The following is a 23,877-nucleotide window of genomic DNA, read 5'->3' as shown; positions in this document are numbered from 1 at the left end:
TTTACACAAAGTGCTTAAATTTTACAGAGTTATCACAACCAAACAGATGAGCAGGTCCTATGCATGTGGGCTTGTGCCTCCATGTAATGACAGAGGCCAGGTGGCAGGAGGTGCTTAGCCACCAGAAACCCCCAGTTGGCTGTCATGTGTGTTGGGAGTGGTTTGGGAGCTTCTGACAGTGAACAACGAGGGCTCCTTCCATAAGGGATGCTCAGCCAGGGGTTGGGGGCCCAGCTACCCAGGTTGGTAGGAAGGAGAGGTAGGGCTGCGAGCCCCACTGCCCACTGGTGTCATGGGGCACTAGGGACATTTTCCTGCTGTGGGAGCAGCCAGGTCCCCCTCACCCCTGAATGCTGCTCAGCTGCACCCCTTCCCCCACCTGAAGATGCTGTGGCACCAGCAGGCAGGCTGAGCTTCAGAGGAGCAGCTATCTGACTTGGGGTCTGGGGAGTGCTTGATGCAGACTGGGGGCTTGGATCCCCTACACGCCCCCAATGGCACTCCATGTAAGTTTCAGCATCCAATTGGTGTTGGGTCTTCACAAGCCATTGGCTCCTATTGTGATGCAGGGAGGATGTACCTAGCTGTGGCAGCTAGAGAACAATGGGCATTTACCTAGGGCCTGCAATGGTTTGAGTTCATAGGGATATTCTGACTGTTTGTGCCTATCTCAGATGGCATCGTAGCCTCACACAGCTGCTGTTAGAGGAACAGGCACAAGCTGGGACCTGTACATCTCCAAGTGCCATACTACTTCAAGCAATCCCTTCTTGCTGGCACCCTATTAGTCATCCAGGAATTACTACCAACTCCCAGATACCCCACCACCTGTAAGCAATGGCTTCCCACTTCATGAACACAAGCATGGATACTCAGGAGGTGTGAGGGGTCCTGATGATTGTCCTGCATGATTCTTACAGTAGGATATGATATATCACACATGCCCTGCTGAACGAGACATGGCAGTGGGAAGCCCTGCAACACACCTTTGCTGTCTGCTTGCCTCTGCATCTCTGCCCACTGAGCATCCACAACTATCCCTCAAGAGTCTTCTTGGATGACAATGATGAGAGCATCCTAGATGCTGTGAAGGCTGGGGTGCTCTGGGAACATTACAACACTGTTGAGCACAAGTTCTAGGCACACCCCAGCAGATCATCCTTGGCAGTTGGGATGAAGAACTCTGGCTCCAGACCTTCTGCATGACCCAGGGCATCTTCATGAACATTATCTTCCAGATGGCCCCCTATATTGTGCGCCACGAAATCATTATGTGGCCAATCCTTAGTCCAGAGAAGTGGGTGGCCATTGATGTCTTGAAGGGGTCCACTTGTGGCAGTTTGTACTACATTGCCAACTAGCTTGGTGTCAGCAAGTCCACCGCTGGACAGCCCATCCAGATGGTTAGCTCATTCATTCAGGTTGTCCTAGTAAACTGCTTCATCTGCCTCATCAATCCCCATGAGGTGGTAGCTAGCTTCCAATTCATGGGCTTTCCCAACTGTGTTGGGACCATGGGTTGGGACCCACATCTCAATTGTCTGCCCACCGCAGCATGCCCAGACATACATCAATTGCAAGGGCTACTACTTGGTCATCCTGCATGGCATCATTGACCATTGCATCTGCTTTACCCTCATCTACACTGGCTGGGCAGGCAGCACTTATGGAGTGTCTTCCGAAACACCCTGCTCCCTAACTTGATGGGGAGTGGGTGTTACACCCCCACGCACCTCAACTGCATCATTTGAAATGCTGTAATCCCTGCCTCATCACTGGTAATCTGGTTTACCCCCTCCTGCCCTGGCTGATGAAGCCCTACATGGGGCAGCTGGACCACCAGAAGGAGCACTTCAACTACTGTCTGAACAAGTTCTGTATGGCAGTTGAGTGCACCTTTGACTACCTAAAGGTGTGCTGGTGGCCTCTCAGCACATGCCTTGAGGTGGATGAGGATAACCTGCCATGAGTCATAACTGCTGTATGTGTCCTCATAACCCCACCCTCAGACCAAATGGTGCCTCCTGGCACTGCATTAGCTGGGATGGGTCCTGAAACTTACAAGGAACAACATTGGGGATTGGGGTAGGATCCACACCAGGTACCCCCCAGATTCCAGCCAACGTAGCTGCTCACCCGAACCCTTAGCCTGCCTGCTGCTGCCACAGCATCTGTGCGTATGTGTGTGTGGGGGGTGCACCTAGGCAGATTGGGAGTTGCGGGGGGGGGGGGGGTAGTCCTGGCTTCCCGCCATCAGGAAAATGTCCCCAGTGCCCCATGGTATCAACTGGGGAGTCAGGTATGGGTCAGGCTGGGGCTGGGATCCCACCCCCAGGACACAGCTTCCTGACAGAAAGCTGGCCAGACCAGGCACTGAAACTTAGATGGAGCAGCACTGGAGGGCTGAGGGTGGAGGGAATCTGAGCCCTCAACCCTCATCAGGCACCCACAGACCCCAGCCTAGGTAACTGCCCTGTCCAAACCCCCAGCTTTCCCAGTGCTCCCACAGCATTTCTGGGTAGGGGCAGGGGTGCAACTGGGCAATGATTGGGGGTGGTGGTGTCTGGCCACTCCCCCAAGCTGGAAAATGTCCCTGTGCCCAATGGCATCAGCAGGGAGGGCACACTCCTTGAGCTGCCACTGCACCACTGCCACCCGCACTACAGGTGTGATATTTGCCTCATGAAAAATAATAATATATTCATTTAATTTACACGTCTATTTTTTTTTACTTTTATACTAATGAAAAGTCTTTAACATTATTTTTACTTTTATACTTATGGAAAGTTTTTAACATAATGTATTCTGAAAACACAAATGCATAAATTGACATTGGACATGTTGACCTGTGGCCTCCAAATTTTAGATATTGTCTTCCATTACAGCATAAATAAGTTAATAACACTGATGGAAAACCTTGGATTTTCCACTCAGGGCCAAGACAGACATTCTTTTCCATGCTAAGAGATAAAAAAAAATGTGCATTATTTTATAATTTGACTGGGAGTATTGAATACTGTACCTACATTAATAACTTTCCTAATAACAGTATTTTTTCCCTTTTTTGTGACACAGCAAAATACAGAGCACAGGTTTTATTTTATAATTACACAGGGTATGCTTAAAATTTTTCTTTTATATTTTAAATGACATGTTCAAGAATATAAAACCATGATTTATTAAGAAAAATATAAAATAGCATATTATTCAATTTGAATCCGATGGTCAGCTGCTATGTAAGTCATCAGAAATTTTACCACTGGATTAATGTATTGAGGGGTAGTCCCGTTATTAAATTATTACATTTCTGTTTTTGGTTTTATTTTAAAAAACAAACTAACTAAGCAAAAACTACATCACAATGATAACTTACTTTAAGGATCTAATCCTATAACTATTAATAATTAATCTAATGGAGTATATTAGTCTGAATTCATTTGTATTTAATTCTTTTTAGGGAGCTACTCCAATTTTAAATAATTGTAAACACTTTCAGTAAATCGTGGGGCCTAAATTATTGAATACTTTTTAGAACTACTTGCTGGCAGTCAGAACCTGTTCAGTATTCTATCAAAATAGGTAAGTTTCCACCAAAAGTTTTTGGTTTAAATCCATTAACATTTTCTACAAAGCGAAAAAGAGAGGAGAGCAGAGCAGAGCAGAGCAGAGGAGAGATCTTTCTAGCTTTGCAAGAAAAGTAAAGAGAATTATTTCATGAAGTCCTTCTGCCTGAGTTATGTAAGAGGTAGGATTTAAAGATCATAATGCCCATTCAAAGCATTACAGTTTACCAATCAATAAAATAGTTGAACAAATGAAACTCATATTTTTTTTCCTGTAATGTTTGTGAACAAATGTTTTAGTGGATATGGACTGAGAAGTTCTGAGCAATGAAAAAAATTGACAAAGTGGATGGTGGTAGGGGGAAAGAAAGGAGATTAAATTTTTAAAAAATGCACTTAAATTTCTGTTCCATAAGAAAAATAACAACATTTTGCAAAATTCTTTGATTCCAAATCAGAATGTAAGGAATAAATTCTATGTGAGATTAAAATTCTAAACCCAACATCCTGCCTCTCCTATTGTCTTCTTACACCAGTTGTGGATCATTAGTTCCTCTGTTTCCAGTTCTTTTTTCCCTGTGTCTGGTCTATGTATCTTTATAAGGTAACGTGGAAGACTGGTTAGAAGGAGAAAATTGCTCAGAGTTCATTTTTCTCTTTTTGCAGTTCCACAGAATCTATTAATTAATCCAGGTAAAACAGCACCAGATCTCTTTATATCTCCCCAAGCTTTCTATCTGTCATCCTGTAGTGGGTCAAGCCCTCGGGCAGCCAAGTCACCCTCTAGTGTGTGCTTAGAATCTGCCTTGCTTTCCCCTGCTGGCCTCTCAAGGTCCCACCTTGATGTTATAATTAGACTGGGAAGTTGCCCCTAGAAGTCAGGTCACTTCAGACCCTAGGTCCTTGTCTGGCTGAGGTCAGCTGGCCTTGGCCCAGTTTATTTGGGGTCCACTGACCCAAGACCCTAGGTTCCTGGATACTAACTCCAGCATCCTTCATGGGCTATGGCCATGCCTTCTACAGAGTCTGGGTCCATAGGCCCTGATCTCACCCTTTACAGACTCTGGGTTTGTGCCCTCAGTCTTTTCTGCCATATGCTATAGTCCTTCAGAAGATAGCAGTGCTGCCCTCAGGCACTTACTTGTGGCCTCTCAGTTTCTCGGATCTCACAACTGAGCCTTGACCCTCTTGGACTTAGCTAATCTATACTACTTGCTGCCTCTACCCCACCCCCTTTTGAAGGGTTTACAACTTGGGAGTGTTTCTGGAAGCAGGTAGAAGTGACAATTTTTGCCCTATTTGGCCACAGAAAGCAGTTTGTAGTTGTGATCAAACAAGTGCATGGCTGCAGACAGCTTCAAAAATGGCTGATTGGGGGAAAATCTGACCCCTCACTGCATGAAGCATCAGATAAAGATGTTTCAAAATGTAGTATCTTCTGTCACTTGTGTCTGCAGAGCTCCCAGCTTGTCACTTTTCAGAATGGGAAGTGGAAAAGGGAGTTGAGGGGGTTCAATCTGGTTTTTTTCACCTCCCTCCCTCCCCCCCAGAGGGTGGGGTAGGTGTACTAGGGCCCCTGGAGGTGGGGGGGTCTCCAATTTACCCAGCCCACCCTTCAGCATCATCTGGGGATCCCCAGAAATGAGCTCCCTCTGTTGCCTTCCGCATCTGAAAACAGCAAGCACTGGTAGAGAACTGACCATTGCTATGGGAACCTGGCTGCAGACTCTCAGCCAAGAGCTAGATATCTCTCCGCCCTGGAACAATGAACTTCTTTTTGGTCTGGGGTAATGTTGTAACTCAGAACAATTTGCTGAGTGCAGCTCTCAGCTGTAACTCAGAACAATTTGCATAAATTGTTCTGAGTTACAGCTGAGAGCTGCACTTCTGTCTGCACTCCCACTGGCACCATTCTTGTTGGCCTCCCCATTTTCTATAACCACAACCTGGTACTCTGGTTCAGACTTCAACACAATAAAAAAAATATGAACATTCACTTCAAAACAAAAGGTTTCTAACCCCCACTCTGGGTTAACATGACACTGTGATAACATGCTAAAACATAAAGTCAAAATATTTAGCTCTCCTGTCCAGTGATGTAGGGACCTCCTTAACACTTAATTCCTCAATTTTTTTTTAAAAAACTGCACCTTTTCTTTCATGTTGACAGTCATACTATTATTTATCTAACCTCCAACAACTGTATTAACAACTATGGCTGAACCTTTCCCTTTTTCGCCCGTGGTCAGGCCCAACCACATCTATACCTCTATATATCCAGGCTGTCTATAATAACCAACTAAGAATTTTCATCAATTTCTATCAATATATGCCCAGCATAGTTGCAATATATCAACTCACAAGTAGCAGAACAACCTTACTGTTATGCTGCTGTAATGGAAAAATCCTTTTCTGTTGCTGAGAAGGTTTACAAGTTTATGACAAATATATTTACTTACAATTTATCTCTCAAGAAACTTGTTGGTTTGGATGTAGGCAAAGAAAAAAATCCGAGAAGGACTAATTCAGCATTTGCAGTTAAATAAATCAAGTACATCTGGATGTATGCCCAAGAACAGAGGGGGTCATAATTTACATAGATATCAGTTTTACTTAAATATATGCAAATGACAAATATTTTTCTCCTACTTTCATGAGATAAACCGTTCTCTAGTGCATCAGAGTACTGTATGTCTAAGTAAATAATTACAAGGCTAATTATTCATTAGTTCCTGCACTGCAAATAATTATTCATGTAAAGAAACAACTGCTCTCATAACTTGGGGTATACTTTTTCTTAAGTGGAGCTCTTAATAGGAAGTCTGTTGAGTTTTTGTAGAATTAAGTTGTTTACTTCTCCCAGCATGTGGACCTGGCTCTGCTTTATGGACCTTGCTAGGACATCTTGTCCCAAAACTGAAGTCTGTATTTGGAAGACATGGAAAAGCTAATGCCATGATATTGGGTAAAAGGGCTAAGTTTACCTCTGAAACATTGCTAAAATTACACAGAATTTTGATTTTAAACATTGTGCTATATATACAGCACAATATCTGATGGGAAGATGATAAAGAATTTCTCTATATAACACACTGATACAGATTTATGCTAAATAGCCCAACCATGAAGAAATCCTGAAAACAAGATGTCAAAGTAAAAGTCTGGCAGCAACAGAATATCAGACATTCAGTCTTGTCGGGGGAAAGGGAAGGGACAATGACACTTCCTGGCCCCAGGAACAGAGTTCAGCTCAGATATTTGGAACTGTTTAGAAGCTTTCAGAAACTTCCAGGGGAGATCATAAAGCATTTTTTTTTAAGAGGATAGGACAACATTTTCCCATTAAGCCAGAAGAAAACTGAGGGTTCTCTCTCATGATATGAATCTTGGTCCCATAACTCCAATTAGATTTTTGGCTACCAATGTCTTTCTTCCAGCCAAAAATGAAAAAATCAGGTTATTAAAGGAATGGATCTACTTCAGCTACTACTGACCTCAGCAGGATCTGAATCTGCTTAACAACTGAAACATATGGTGCTGTGGCTTTAGCTTAGTAATAGCTTTTTTTGTTGTCTTGCAACAAGGGTGAGGAAAGGGAAGTCGGAAGGGGGATAAAACCTGACTGTCTGTTCTGGAGTTGTTACTTCCATTGTTCTAATAAATCTTCTGATTTTTATAAATACCATGAAAGCAAAATGTATAGCTACTTTGATGTGGCTGGGGGCAGGGGAATGAATATATCTCTCAAATAGTAGAGAGGTTATCTGGGGAGTTAGATGTCAGGCAGGTTATAATGTGTCATAAATCCAATGTCTATATTTAGTATATAATTTTTTTGTATCCAGTAAACTGATGAAGTGAAATTTATAGGCTTGTCTGTGAAAGGTGTTTTGTAAATTTCCTTTGAGGATTAGAACTGAAAGACTGGAGAGAGAGAGAGAGTGATTTTCATGTAAGAAATGTGCCCCCACAGGTGATTGGGTATTCTTGTCTGATAGATTTTCGGTGTGCGTTCATTCTGGTGTACAATTGTTGTTTGGTTTCTCCTACACATTTTGCATCAGGCCATTTGGTCACCAGATGAAATATACAACATTTCTGGAGGTGCAGGTATACAATCCAGGAAAGTTGATGGTTCTGTTGTGGGGTGTAGTAGTTGTTGGGGTGGTGGAGATGTGTTGGCAGGTTTTACATTTCTTGTCCTGGCATGGTCTGGATCCTTTCAGTGTGTTTTGAGCTGTAGTAAGTTAGCTTCTGGTGATGAGGTTGATGAGGTTCAATGTTAATTTAAAAGCTAAGATAGGTGGTTCTGGGAAGATCTCTTTAAGAACTGGGTCATCTTCTAGTATGGGTTAAAATTGTTTGAGGATTTTTCATATAGGTTCTGGGGAGGGATGCTATGTCATAATCACTGGTATGAGATCCATGGGGGTTTTCCTTCTGTACTGCAGCAATTCTTCATGTGGTATCTATCTGGGTTGCTCTTTCAAAAGTGAGATCTGTCTTTCTGGAGGGGTGTCCATTGTTAAGTGAAAGCCCTTTTGAGATCTGTGAGGTAACCATCATGGTTGTTTTCTTCAGTATAAATTCAGTGGTATCTGAGGGCTTGGCTGTATATTATAGCATTTTTTATGTGTTTATGGTGTTTCCTGGTTGTGTGCAGATGTGTATGCTGGTCTGTGGGTTACTTGTATATGGTGGTCTGTATTTTACCATTCTGGATAGCGATCATCGTGTCTAAAAAGGAAATATTGGTGCTGGAATATTCAAGAGATAGTCAGATGGAGGGGTGATGATTGCTGAATTTCTGATGGAAATCAATCAGAGATTGCACATTTTCAGTCCAAATGGTGAAGATATCATCGATATATCTTAAGTATAGCAAGGGTTTGATGGTGGAGTCCTTGAGGAATTCTTCCTGCTGGCGTATAAAAAGGTTGGCATACTATGGGGGCATTTTGGTGCTCACAGCTGTGCCCATGATCTGGAAGAACTGTTGGTTATTGAAAGTGGAGTTGTGCTTGAGGAAATGTATAAGGTCAGTAATATCTTTGGGTCTGTACTCTGAGTTGTAATCTTGCTGTTGTAAATATGTAAGGCAAGCTTGAATGCCACCATGGTGTGGGATGTTACTATATAAGCAGGTGACTAGGAGGGTGGTGGCTAGGAGGGTGTTGCTGGGAAGGTGGTCTATGTTTCTAAGTTTTTGTAGAGAGTCTTTTGTGTTTTGGGAAAAACTTGCTCTTTGGTGACTAGACGTTTTAAGATTGATTTGGTGAAAGCTTATATTTCCTCAGTTAGGGTTCCATGGTTGGATATGATAGGTCTGCCAGGGTTCCTTTGTTTTTGGATTTTAGGGAGTATGTAAAAATTCCCTGGATTATGTAGTGAGGGGATCAAGGTCTGTAGTTTTTCTTGTAGTTCTGATGGAAATGTATTTGATGGTAGTTTTGAGTTTTAAGGTAAAAAGGGGGGATCTTCCTCTATTTTTTGTAGTACTGTTGGCTTCTTTTTATGTAGTCTCCATGGTTCAGGCTAACTATAGTTACTCCTTTATCTGCTGATTTAATTACTGCTTGATGGTTAGATCTTAGATATTCTATGGTCCTTCTCTCTGAGAGGGAGAGGTTGTTATGGTGTTGTGTGTTTTTGAATATTTCACTGTTCATTCTTTTCCTGAAGCAGTGAATATAACAGTCAAGGTTATAATGTCTTCCACTTGAAAGTGTCCAATCTGATGTTTTTGGTGTGATTGATCTTTTCCTTGGTGCTGTCAAAGGATAAATTGTTGATGGAAGTGGATTCATTTTGGTTTCAAAAATATTCCTTGAGGTGGACACGTCAGAAGAATTTTTTAGTTTTCTACATTGAAGTATTTTATTAGGATATTTTTATGGACAGAAATTCAGGCCTTCGAGAATAAAGATTTTCCAGCTTTGGTGTGTATGTGGAGAGGTTGATGATATTTGAGAGTTGGTTGCTTCTTTCAGTTTCATCGAGTTTGAGGTTGGAATGTTGTATGGTGTTGGTGTTGTTTCTCTGATGGTTGTTTTGTGGTTGGGAAAGTTTTATTTTTCTTCTTTTTTATTTTGGATGGATGTTGTAAAAAATCTTCGGTAGTCTCTTTGTATATGTTGTATAGTGTTTTGGAAGATGCCTAAATTTTCTCTTTTAAGTCTTTGTAGCATGTGGTGATTTCCTTCCTGAATTGATCTCTTTTGGACTAGGTTAGGTGAAGAAGATGATTTCTAAGTTTCTCTGAAGCTCTGCAAAGTTGTAAAGCATCTTTAGAGTTATGAGTAGTAGCTGGAGAACTGTAGATGCTTAGTTCTCTGGGAACTATGTTGCATTTCTTGCATAGGCTTAGAAAATATGTCACTGTTGAGTTTGGCTTCTTTCCTTTTCATGTTGTGTAATTTCATTTTCAAATGGCAAAATTTGATATCTTCCACATTTCAGGGGTATAGGTTGTAGCCATATTGGTCTAAGGACATAGGCAGACAAGGTTCTTTGGACAAATCTGATATCTTTTATTAGACCAACTCAAATAGTTGGAATAATTCTTCATTGAAAGAGGTTAGTTTACAGTATAGCAAAATAGATCTTGAATTCACCCCTAGTGAGGAAACCTGGGTTCAGGTCTGTTCTTCAAGGCCTGTTTATATATTTTTTATAGCTATAGTTCAATGTTAAATAGTGCTGGAAACAAGGGTTTATGCTTGTCAAGGTAGATTCTAGCCACTGCTAAATGAGTGCAATACATGGTACTTGTTTTCATGTGAACATCAATTTGGATTAAGGCAGAGCGTGGATGTAAAGTGTATTAGCTAAGAAGCTAACCATGGAGTTTCATATCAGTATGATTTGTTCTAGTTTAGATTATCATACAAACACATATAACTCACACTGGTCTATAATACATACCTTGCTTTTGAAAGGCAGAATGCAGGAAATAAGATTTTTTTTTCCATTACAGCTGCATAGAGCAGGGATAGAGCCTAATCTTCATTGGATGCACCCTGCCTTTACTGCTTAATCTAAAATTAAATTCTACCAGAAAATTCAAAAAGATTTTGGTATCAAGGGCTACCAAAACACTATAGTATCCTTCCTCAAATATAAACTTAAGTAGACGGTTTACTCTGAAGGCCAACTCAGCTCTGGCCAGGCCAGGCCAATAAAGGAAATTTAGTCCATGTCCTTTGTTGAGGTGATTCACCATTCAATTTAGGTCCTCCGCTGAACCAGTACTGAAATTTAAATCCAAGGGCCACTATAAATAGTGTTGATTTTTAACAAAACCCATTCATCTTTATTTCAGTTTATATCCTACTTCATGTGTTGCAGGGCACTAGGGTGTCCTGCTCCTTTTAAGGGCTGTAATTGCAGTCAGTGGGGAGCCCCAGCTGCTGGTTACCAGGGCAAGCTAACTGGCCTACACCTGCCAGCAGTCAGCTGACCAGAAGGGGTAGGGCCTGGCTCATATATAAACCCCAGGGATGAAGCCAGGGAGGCAGTTCTCTGCCAGCAGCCAAGGGGGAAGGAGCTCTCCCACAGGATGCAAAGGGGAGAGGCCTGACTGCAGGTACAGCTGCTGGCACTGTCGATGAACAGAGCATGCCCTGTGTGGCTCAGACTACTTATAGCCAGGCAGCTTGTGATATGTTGTAGCCCAGGGGCAGGGCTTATGTTTTGTTTGTTATTTTATAAGACTGGTGGTTTGGGTGAGGCTATTTGGGAAAGGAGAAGGCCTCATTGGGGGCCCATAGCAGTGTGGGGACCCCAGTGCCAGAGAGGGCATAGACCCGGGTGCCAGAGAGGGCACAGTATTTGGTGGCACAGACCCAGGTGCCAGAAAGGGTGCAGCATTTTGGTGCACAGACCCCATCACCAAAAAGGGCGCAGCATTAGGGTACACAGACCCCGGTGCCAGAAAGGCACAGAATTTGGGGTGCACAGACCCTAGTGCTGAGGGGCTTAGAGACAGGGCTGCCCAGTAAGGACAAGGGGCTGAATTATAACGAGGCCTAGGCAGACAACACCAGTACCACCTGCGAGGCTTGGGGCATGGTAAAGGGGCAGTTGGAGTCATGCATATAGCCCGTAAAGCTAGGGTGCCCCTGAAACACCCATTTGTAAAACAGAACCTACAAGGGGTAGGTTCAGAGAGTCCATCAAACTGTGTTCAAGAGGATTTAAAGGCAGCCTCCCTATTTTTATATTTCCATCAAAGATGTGGCAGGTGAGAACTGAGGGTGCCCACTGGGCCAAATTGGCACAGTCGAAGGGCCTTAGGAGATCACGGCTGTCCTTGAGGACCCCATCCTGTGACAACTGGGAACACTGTGTTCCTAATTAGGGAAATGAACCTTTGGGCCAGTATAGAAATACAGTGAAGTGAAAGGCAGTGAGACCAGGGCTCAGGAGGATGAGCTGAAGTTAGATAATAGACTGCTGTTAAGAGACCGTAGAAGGGAAGACTTTAGGCCTGGGCTAGGAAAAGAGTAGGGCCAGGCAGAATCATGACCAATATAGGGACTCTGGAGGGTACACGGCAAGAAGCCTTCACCTGGCAGTTGAGGGTGGATGAGATGGAGGAAAGGGCCGCCCATCTAGAGCATGGATTGGAGATGGTGAGATCCTAAAAGGAGGGAGTCGAAGTGAAGGTGGCCGCTTTAGAGCTGCAGGTGCAACCTGAGAAAAAAGAAGGCAGGTTGAAGGAAATCAAGTGCCTGCTTACAGCAGAGGTGGAAAAGACTCAAGTGCTGGAAGAGCTTTTGTTGAACAAGGTTGAGAAGAGCAAACAACGAGAGTAAAAATTGCGAGAGATGCATAAGGAGATGGCTGAATGGAGGATCAAGTCTTCTGAACATGGTATAAATCAAACGGGGGAAAAAAGGATGTTCTGCAGAAGCTCAAGATATCAAAGAGCCTTATAGGAGTCCTCCAGAAAGAAGTTCACAGCCAGGTAGACCAGACTGAAGAGTTGCAGGAGGAGTTAGCGGGTTGTCAACTGAGATGCAGACAAGCCAAACATCATGTGGAAGAGCTGCGAGCTGAGCTGGTTAAGAGCCATGTCCAGACAGAGGAAACAGGGAAGGTGATATCGAAAGAGATGGAGAAAGTCAAAGTTCTAGGGCAAATTATGAAGCACTGCAGAACCAGAAACACTCCCTTGAAAAGGAGGTAGAGGCCAAGAATAAGAAGGGTGACGAGTTATGGACCCATTTGCAGGGAATAGAGGCAGGCAAGAACCGACTAGGAGAGGAGATACAGTGCCTGAAGACCCTATTGGAGGAGGATGCAGCAAGGAAGATGGCACTGTAGGCAGAGAGAGAGCTGTACGGACCCCTCATCCGTGACAAGACAGGATGGATGCTATGGGCAGACAGTTGGGAGAACATGCATCCAGGGCTAATGCAGAATGCCAGAAGCATTTATAGGAGATTGAAGGGTTGAAAGAGTTCTTAATAGAGATGGAGAAATGGATAGAGACTGCATGGCACATAGTTCTAAAGGTCCAGGGAGACAAAGAACTAGCCAGAAAGGCTGGCCCAGGAGATGTCAAGAGTGAGAAGATGGTTGAACAGCAAGAAAAAAGTACAATGACGGAGACAGATCCTACAACGAGGGGGGGAAATAAATTAGCCCCAGAGTCCTGGAGTACCTGGAGAAGAAATGGGGTCAGTGGGTTAGCCAGTATGCACAGCACTTTGCGGTGCACAGAGCCCAGTGCTGATGGATGCAGAGACGGGGCTGTGGAGAGCCCAGTGCCGAGGGACGCAGAGATGGGGCTGCAGGGAGCCCAGTGAGGACAAGGGGCAGAATTATAACAAGACCTAGGCAAGACAATACCAGTACCATCTGCGAGGCTTAAAGGGGCAGTTGAAGCCACACATATAGCCCAAAAGGCTAGGGTGCCCCTGAAACACCCATTTGTGAAACAGGACGTACAAGGAACCCATGGGGTTCAGAAAGTCGATCAAACCATTTCCATGAGGACTTAAAGGAAGCTTCCCTATTTTTATATTTCCATCGAAGATATGATGGGTGAGAACTGAGGGTGCCCATTGGGTCAAAATGGCATTGCCTTAGGAGCTCATAGCCATCCTTGAGGACCCCATCCCATGACATCATGTAATAATTACTAATTGCCACAACTGAGAAGTTATTTAAGAAGTTGAAAGAAAACAAGCAATTAAAAACCTCAAGACCTCACATTTCTTGAGAAGGCTTTCAAAAAAGATAAGCTAAAGTAGATCTATGTTTTCTGAGGCAAATATTCAGGTATAAAATGTTCATGTATAAAAAAGAATAAGTTCATACTGCTTCTTCTCTGCTATAAATGAACATGATTTTTCTAGCAAAGGGTTGAGGCATGCAAACAATATTGTCTTTTGGAAACACCTCAAGTTACATGCAAATTCCAATTCAGCTGTTTCAGAATCTTGATCAAATTCCAATGATAAGAGAGCCCTTTTTGCACATCATGTGTTTGCTAAGATTATTATTCACAGAATTTTGTTGTTCTGAGACTCATTTGAGCATATAATACAGAAGAGTTCCAACAAGTTGGAACCTATGACTCCAGGTGAAGTTTTGGCAACTCATCTTCCAATCTGTGATGTTATTTATTTATTTATTTTTTAATAGACCTGGAAAACTTTTAATGATCCAACATAATAAAATATTTTCAATCTTCAAGTTTTCACAAACAACTGCCCTTAATCCTCTGTCAAATAATTAACTTGAGTGATATTCATTGTTTTTTTATTAGTGGTTGATATATTCCCTGACTAAAAATATATTGAACAAATATTTTAAAAGAAATATCTGTTCAAAGGTAATTCAGCATGTGTTCTAGCAGCATTTCCTTTTCTACCCAGCAACATTTCCTTTTCTACCCTGAATTTGGATTCCAGGAGTTTGCTGGTTAGGTTGCTTGTAAAAAAATATTGTTCCAGATGATCAGATGATGTAAACTGGCAATCCCCACCCCTCAAAAAAAAGAACAAAAAAAAGCAAACTACTGTATTCTAGTGAATGGAGCCATCCTGATTTACTCCACTAGGGGATGAAATGGTGCAAAATTGAATTAAGTACGAATCTGTTTTAAATTTGATAGGTCAAAATTAAAACAGCTATAAATGAACACATTCAGCTAAAGAGAAAGGAGAGCCAGCCACATATACTAAATGTGAATTTACCCCTGCATGTTAGAAAAATGTGATGATAACCTTTATGGTTGAAAAAATTAAATTTCCAAACCATGACTGATTTGAAAAATAGGCATGTTACCCAATTATTTTCGCCACCAGCTTTTATCATACAGGGCTATAGTCAAAAGAAACTTAGTGTTCCAGTTACCAATATAGGATGAAAGCACCAAAATTTAGATCTTCAACCTTGCTATCTTAACTAGAAGATACATACATTTCTGATTCTGGGCACCTGTGTATACGCTTAAGTCTTATCTCTGGGATGTAGGAGACCTTCAAATCTGACAGAAGAAGGTTTTTAACCAGGGTCTCCTAAATCTCAGGTAAATCCTTATCTTCTAGATAAGGTGTGTGTGTGGGGGGGGGGAACCACTGTAGTTACTTCTTCCTGAGGCACCTTAACCTAGAACAGGATTCAGAACTCTGAATTTCATATGTATGTAAGTACTTTCCTCCAGCCTGGAGTTAAACTCTCTTGAGACTGCAGCTTAACACACTTCTTACCAGCATTTCCTGTTCCCTTAAGTAGCTTCCTACACAGCATTCTGGCTTATAGGCTGCCTATATTATTCCTATGTTGCATTACATAGGGAGACAAGTCATAACTTCCACTAGGCAGATGGGTGCCTAAAATGTAAATATTGCAACTCTCAGTCCAAGTTTCCCTTGTGAAGCTATCCCTTAATCTACAGCATCATTCACCAACTTGTGGAAAAAAAGACATACCTATGTAGAAGAGTGCTTAGAAGAGAGCAGAACAAATCATTCACAATAAATACACAGTGGGCAAAAGAGTTAAATGATTGGCCTGGACAAGGTCTGACTACCTCATCTACAGGGTTCTACCAAGAAGACAGAGGTCCCACTAGACCAAGGCACTTATCACATACTTGACACACCTTGCTGAATCACAGCCAGATGGAATTTCATTTAAACTGAATCATTCATCTATTCATACCTTCTCAGGATTATGATGTACTTTTCCACAAAAGATGTGAAACTCTGGGTTGAGGATTAGTTTGTACTTTCCACCCATCGTACCTCCTTTATTAAGCCCAACCTTTCTGGAGTTTTAAATCCTAACATAATCTCCCTCAAAATTATAATAGATAGAGGCGAAGGAAAAAAAAAACCAGCTTTGAGTTCTTTTCTTTTCTTTCCTATGGAAACCCATATTTATATTATGGAACAAATGCCAATGTAAATTAAATCTTATTAAACACTTAAATCATGTCTGACACGAATTATTTTATGTATAATTGTCAGAAAACTAAGCTCTATCAATCAAGATACAAATTAATTCAAGTGATAGGCATGGCACGTATTCAATAGATCTATGGCTGTAGCTGTGTCAGTATTTATTACCTTGCTGAAACAAATGGCATACACTTTGAATTAGCTTGTTCTGGCATCTCTTTAGATGACCAGTTGTGCTGGGAAAAAAAATCAAACTAAACCACAACCAAATAAGCCCCAAAATTGACTTACAGTATTTAAGGATTTGAGAGGTATGGTCATTCAAATGTGTAACCCTGCCTGTCAAGTCCTAGGTATTAAGGCAAGTAGGAACTGGTGACACAAAAGAATAGCCAGAGCACAGATGTTTTTATAATAAAGTAACCAGAGGTATTAAAAGTCACTGACAACTCAAAATATTGTGTACACAAATAATAAACGGTAGCCCCAGTTTACTACATAAAGGTGGTGAGGTTGATAGTGGGGACAGAAGAGGGGGAGACCAAGTACTGGCCCCATGCTTATTCCTCTGTCTGCCACTGGATACTCCCATGTACCCAGTGCTCCCCCCAGGTACCTTCATGATTCTCTGTCTAAGTACCCCTTTCTTTCAAGACGGCCACAGCTTCCATAAAACCCCTTCTTACCCAACCCCATTTTTCTTCAATCCAAGTTCCAATTTCTGCCCAGAAACTTCTAAGTACCCCAAACAGTCTGGGCCTTATGTATCTACAGGAAGACATTCTTCTTTATACTCTATTGTAATCTGTAAGATCAGCCAGGAACTGATCCTACAAATACTGCTAGTGTGCCAACTTCACTTGGCAAAAGTGCATAGGAGGTAGTTCTTGGTAGTCACTCCTCAGTTTTGGATCTCCCTCCCCCTTTGGCCTACCAGAGCCCAAGCTGGTATATCTTCTGGAAATGCTGAAAGATCTTACTATAATTTTTAATTTTTTTAGCAAGCCATGCTAGGCTGGAATACTCCTTAAGGAGCTTTTATTTTATATTATTTTTCATTTGCTTTTGTGCTGTTCCTGGCTCTTACTGTAAATAACCCTGAACCTTTTTTGGGAAGGTGGCGTGTAAAATCTACTAAAATGATCAATAAGAAAACCAGTTCTCCAGTTTCTTCTAAGCCACACCCCTCTAAAAGTCTTCAGCAGCCACCCAGCAGTTTGCCCCCCCCCCACCCCAAGTTTTTGGTAACTTTTGATTTTGCCCTGTCACCACTTAAGGAAACATGCATCAACTTTGAAACGGAGCTTACAGAAATATAAAAATGGTCTGAAAATGTGCAAATTAAATGAACTAATTTGCTTGTGAATTTCTTTTACAAAATGGCACAAGGAGTTGCCCAAAACTTGGTAGCTGTGTGTACTTGCTAAGCCCATAAAAATGAGTCTGTCCAGATTACTGAATTAAGCAAATACTGTGCTCCTTATGATTTTTTTGTATATGTCTAAACTATCATGTTTGATCTTCACACCTCTAGAATCCTCTGACACTGATTTTTTTTTACTATTACATGCCTTGGGAGATTATATCTGGGAAGCATTATCAGAAATCCTCAGACTAAAGATATGACACAAAAAAAAATTAACAATAATAAATTATTATGCAAATATATTTCATTTTTGCAAAGCTTCTATCCGAAATGCATTTTATATTGCACCTTTCCTTCACATTAAGTCACTCATCCTGTAATCGGACATGGATTCCCTTTGACACTAATAAAATTCTGCCCTGGTGTCAGGGTACACAAATACAGATTCAAGTACAAGATCAATGCCTATTGCTTTATTGTACAGTATACTATTAATATTAGATGGAAAGTTTCTTTAATCCTCTTCCTGGACTTTTCTAACTTTGAGAACAACCAAAGCCAGGCAAAATTCATGACAGATTCCCTAACCCCACAGATGTCCCCAGACATGATATTTTTCAATAAAACTAATTTGTGTTTCATTAATAATACTTACCATGTATTTGAACTACAAGCATTAAGAGAAAGGAAACTGAAACTCAAATGAAAATTAACTATTACCTGAATCTGAAGTAAGATCATATATATCTCTACAGAGTAATGGAAAGACTCCCCTGGCCCTGATTTTCTTCTCTTAGAAATCTTCAAGGAATTCACTCATTGGTGGTGCCAAATTCTGACAAAAAAGTTAATGTAATTATTTCAGAAGGCATGTATTCTAAGTATTGGAATGAAATTTAAAATCGTAATAAAAAGGAAACTGACGCCTATTATCCTATTCATCTTACGTGTATTCCAGTTAAAGTATTTGGGTGACATCTACTTTTTCAAAATACTCAAAATCAGGATGTAATACGGAAGTTGTCTGAAACAAAACCTAAAAAAAAAGACAATCTTCCCATGAATGCTCATTTGCATGAATTTACCATCTATATATTGCACATTAATAACTGCTCTACTGCAATGTTGCAACCAAAAATTAAACCTACAGAGAAAAGTTACTTTCTCTTGATTGTTTCAAACTTGTTACCTACTAATTTCAGCAGATGGCCCCTAGTTCTAGTGTTCGGGGGCTTGGTGAAAAACAGCCTCCTGTTCACTTGGTCTATACCCTCAATGATTTTATAGACCTCCATCCCCCTTCCACCTTCTTTCCAAACTGAAGAGTCCTAATCTTTTAGTCTTTCCTGATATGGCAACCGCTACATGCTCCTGATCATGTTGGTTGCCCTTCTCTGTAACTTTTCTATTTCTACTACATTCTTTTTGAGATGTGGGGACTAAAACTACACGTGGCATTCAATATGGATGCACCATGGACTTATATAATGGTACTATGATGTTCTCTCTTTTGTTTTCATTTCCTTGTTTATGATGCCCAACATTTTACTGGACTTTTTTGTCACCACTGCACACTGACTTGACATTTTTAGAGAACTATCTAACGTGACTACAATACCTCCTTCCTGAGTTACAATGGCTAACTCGGGATCCAGCATTATGTATGTATAGTTGAGGTTATTTTTCCCCAGGTGCATTACTTGTACACATTGATACTGAAGTTCATCTGCCATTTTTTCACCCACTCACTCAACTTGGTAAGATCTTTTTACAGCTCCTGGCCATCAGCTGTGGGATTTAACTACCCAGAATAATTTAGTGTCATCTGAAAACTTGTAGATTTTACCATACACCCTCATTTCCAGGACCCCACTTTTGACTTCTCTCCATTCTAAAAAGTGACATTTTAACCCTACCCATTGCTTCCTATCTTTTTACCAGCTCTCAATCCACAAAATAACCTTCCCTCTAATCTTCTAACATATCTTTCCAAATATGATGGCAGTTAATGATTTGCAAAGTGTGTTCATATGTTAACAGTCAAATGTTGTTAACAGTGATAATAACAGTCAAATATGACTGGATATTTGGTCATGTTTTGTGGGAAGCAGATACAGAATAAGAAAACATTATTTAGCTTGTAGATTGAGCTATTTCCCATCTTGCACTACACAGAGCAAGTTTCCTTTTTATTGACAAGTTGGGCTTAAATCTATGAGGCTCTTGCTGAACAATTTTATAATGGTAATTTTGAAAGTAATCCTATTTTGTTAATTTATATACAAGGATTGAGTTAGGGAAGTGAAGGGAAACAGAGCATTCCTTGCATTTAAAAAAAATAAAGTTGTGTGCTATCATTTCCACTCCACCTTGCTGATCTACAGTTGTGGGGATGCATTTTCTTACAGGGCTACAGTTAAAACCCAAGCACTGGTAATGAAGGACATCATCATGGAAGTAACTTTCCATGTCACTATTTATTCATCTTCACAGCAAAGTACCCAACGAAGATCTTAAAAGCTCCTGAGTAATATGTTTCCCATGAGCTTATATGAGGCTTACAAATGAAGTGAGTCTTTCAGACTTAAGCAATTTATTTGACATCATTGTTATTGCTATTCATGCAAGTGCTTCTCTTAAAGGGTCACTTTCTGGATGACAGCAGTCAAATGTGACTGGATTATTTTGAAACATGGAAATATACAAACACACTGCAACAATGGCCACAAATTAATACAATTACATGGGAATATAGGAAGATCTATATTACCATTACAACTTTCATCCATTTTACTGCTACATTTATCTCAGGGACTGTTGAGCAGCTAACTGGAAAAAAAACAGGGGCGAAAAGCCAGTTCTCATGTGTTCATGTTCAAGTAGGAAGAATAACCACGAAACCCTGGATCAAACATTACATGATTGTAAATCCTCAGCAACTCAACTAAAGCACTCAAGATATTCAAGTGGCATAAAGGTGAACTATATTGTACCTCCTTTTAGAAATAATATTCAGTTTGCTCTAGCAAATGGATAGTTTTCAGATTAGAACTTCTAACAGACAGTTCAGTTCCTTTGTGTGTGTATATATCCCTAATCCTTGGATAGCATTAGATTTGCATAACATAACTTCCAATTTAAATGGCAATGATATTTGTAGTTAGAAGAAGGGCTTTGAACCAAAAAGTGCCCAGAGACTGTCTTAACAAGAAGCACACAGAACAAAGCAAGTTTCAAAGTATAGTGCAAATAAAATAATGAACTGCAATGAAAAGTGAAAAAAATGTAATGCCAGCTGTGGGGGAGCACCATTGGTGCCTGCAACTTTAAAGGGCTTGAGCAGGTGGTAAAGCAGCTGGCAGGTGCAGTTAGGCCCAAATAGGCAAGAGGCCTCTGAATTGGATAAGGGCTGGGCAGCCAGGGTATAAGCCCAGGCCCTAGGAGCAGAGCCAGCAGTTGCAGCTAGGGAGCCAGAGCAGCAACATCACTCAGCCTGCAGACTGCATCTCCCAGAACACCTGGAAGTTAGGGTACAAGCTATAGTGATGGAGGAGGTTCCTGATGGTCCTGGGTAAGACTTGAAACTGCACCCTGCTGGGGTTGGATGGTGTCATGTGACTGACTGTGATGGGGGAGTCTCCAGGAAATGCAGCACCTGTGGCTCCCCAGTGAAAGGCAAGAATGGGGCACCATAAAGCATCAGCACCTGCTGCATTGTGGGTACCCCATTGAGGGGAAATGCTAGGGGAACACACCCCAACAGAAAAGCACAGGGCCCAGGTTCATACAGTGGGCCTTAGACAGGGGCCAAGGCCCACTGAGTGGGGTCTGAGGCCCAAGGGGCATAAGGCCCAGGAGTCCAATGAAGGGGGTGGAGTAGTGGCCCCAGTGAAGGGGGCAGAGAGGCCGAGGAACGTCTGAGTACACCTAAGGCCAAATGTGGGCCAGAGGTTGAGTGCAGCCCAGCTAAGGGATTGGGGGAGTTGGAAGCAATTTTGTATGCATCTGTGAGGCATGTTTCATGATATAAGGGAAGGTTTGGAGCTGTGTATTTCACCCTTGGCATCAGCGCAACCACAGGGAGCCTCTCTCATATAAACAGCTATTTTTTGGAAACATCAAAGGTATGGCAAGCGAGGCAGGGAGGACTGCCCTAGACAGGTGGGTGGACCACTGTCATGACAGGCCTCGTGATGGCCCCCCTTATTACATGAGCAAAGAACTGATACAGATAAATCTGTATCAGAATATGTGAAAGAAAAGATGATACTCAGGAAAAAGTATAATGTATTCTATATAACACAGATTAGGTTAGAAAAGCAGGCCTGGCAGATTAGATTCCAGTTAGAGTTTAAGATCAAGGTCTAATCATATCTAGAGTTAAGGCTCTTATCTGAACAATGACAAGTTCTGATAATTTAGTTCTGGATAGTTGTATAAGATCAAGTATGGCAATGAGTATTCAAAGCCAAACCAGAATGGAAAACAGAAAGAAAAGTTCATTCCTAATGTCTTGTGCCACCCTAACTGTAAGACTGGGACGTTGTGATGTCTAACCTTTCCACAAATTGAAGTGTATTTAGTACTCTGTTAAAATATTAAATTTATACATACACATCTGTCAAAGCCTTACAAAAATCTGTTAATTTCTTAGTACTGCAATTTGGATTTTTTCATATCTCTCCTACACACAATTATATGTATTTTTTTTTCTTGAGTCTAGTTTTTGGTCCAATAGTGTCAAATATATGAAGTAGAATTGTGTGATCTAAAAGATGAATGAACTTCCCTGTTATATTCAGTGACTAAGCTTATCCTAACACATCTGCATCTGGTACTGTTCTGTAATCCAGGAGACAGAGAGAGTCCTGAATCATATAACTGGAGGATTTAGAAAAGTATTGATTAGCATTATCTAAAGAAAATAATTTTTGTGCCCAGAGCTCTCTAGTATTTAGTCAAAAAAACATTATTTTACACTAGGCCCAGGTACTTGGAATGCTACAACTACAGTATCAAATTGTAAAGCCTGCAATTGTAACAATCCTCTTTATTTTTGTACTGTGGAGGAGAAAAGTGAGCTCTAGGAAAGAGATATATATTCTTGACTGCATTTCCCTCATAGCTGTCTCTTTTTACAGTTTAATTTTTTGCAATTTATTAGTTTCAATGTAAAGCTTCACTGAGGGCTGAATTCACAAGCCATGACAAAAATAATCTACATAATCCTTGAAATAATATTTGCTGCAACAATACATACCTTTTACATTCTAAGCACGTGAAGTATCTCTGCAAGGATATCGCTTCAGATATACAACACAGAACAGTCACTTACAATCACTTACAAAAAAAAAAATCCTTTGTACCTTACTTACCAATTTACTTCTCCAAATACCCTCACAAAATCAACACATATAAGCCTCATCCAGACGAGTGTGGACATGCAGTATGTGACACCACAAATCCACCTGGCGCCACACATCACACATGCAGACATTCCCCGCATTGCTACCTCACAATGTATGTGTCCATGTGGGGGGTTGACCTGGAGAGATCCCAGGGTCAAAAAAATACATGCCCCACAAAAAGCAGGGTGGTGCATATTGTGGCAGTGTGCACTGGCCAAAACTGGAGCCTGGCTGGCTAGAGCCATACTCCAGCTGCTGGCCAGGCTTCCTGGCATGGCTGCAGCCCTGGGAGGCCCCCAGAACCCTAGGTAAGGCTGCTAGGGCTAGCACAGTTCATGGCCCCAGCCTCCCTTACCCCACCTGGGGTAACCTGCCATGTGCCAGAGCGCACATTGCTTGGGCGGTCCCCAGGAACAAGCAGCAGCAGCCCAAGGTGTGCTGCTGCTACTTGTCCTCAGGGAAACAAATGTCCATACTCATCTGTACACACCCATAGGGTTTAGACCTAACTAAAAGGCCTGAAACTCTTCTGCACATCTGTCCTCTAAAGGACCCCAGAGAATAAGTAAACAGCATAGTCAGGTCAATGCCATTAATCTTTTCTGCTTCTTTTCCCTCTATACCCTCTTCCTTTCCTTGCAAGTGATCTAATTTGAACTTTGTTGGTCATAGTTCACCAATGTTTATTTTCTGGTAACCTAATCTCATTGCTACACAGTTGGTGTGGCATCATATAAAATTCTCTCTCAGGACCAAGGGAAAAAATGCTGAACAAACAGAGATTGATAACAGCCATCGATCACCGCTTCTGCAGTGTGTTGACTCTAGATCTATGCAGCAAAAATGTACAGACTTCCGGTATGAAGGGTTGCCTGTTGTCATTGAAAAAATAAAGTGCAGAAGAGCTGACAACTAGTAAATACAATTACAAATGCTATCTTGGGAAAGTAATTTGAAAGGTTCTCTACATTACAGGACCGTAGATTGTATTAACTAGTGTTGAAAAAAATATGAAGATTTTACTCATTTAATAAAAGAGAAGCTCACCAGAGCTGAGAAGAAACGATATTATTTTGAGAACAGTAAATGTGCTCTAAATCACTTGAAATTTTTGCCCCTTCTAC

General features: G+C 41.4%; 1 long non-coding RNA gene and 1 pseudogene across 1 annotated transcript in view; both read right to left on the bottom strand.

Moving 5' to 3' along the window:
- Positions 1 to 23,877, bottom strand: part of LOC149864449 (uncharacterized) — a 123,526-nt gene that overhangs the window by 87,034 nt on the left and 12,615 nt on the right. The gene's annotated exons all lie outside the window — the stretch shown is intronic.
- On the bottom strand, positions 7,512 to 15,818 carry LOC149864450 (uncharacterized; annotated as a pseudogene).

Source organism: Crocodylus siamensis, chromosome 5 (genome assembly GCF_052110815.1).
Source record: "Crocodylus siamensis isolate JL-2025a chromosome 5, ASM5211081v1, whole genome shotgun sequence".
NCBI classification, from domain to species: Eukaryota; Metazoa; Chordata; order Crocodylia; family Crocodylidae; genus Crocodylus; species Crocodylus siamensis.
This window is presented reverse-complemented; position numbering and strand designations above follow the sequence as displayed.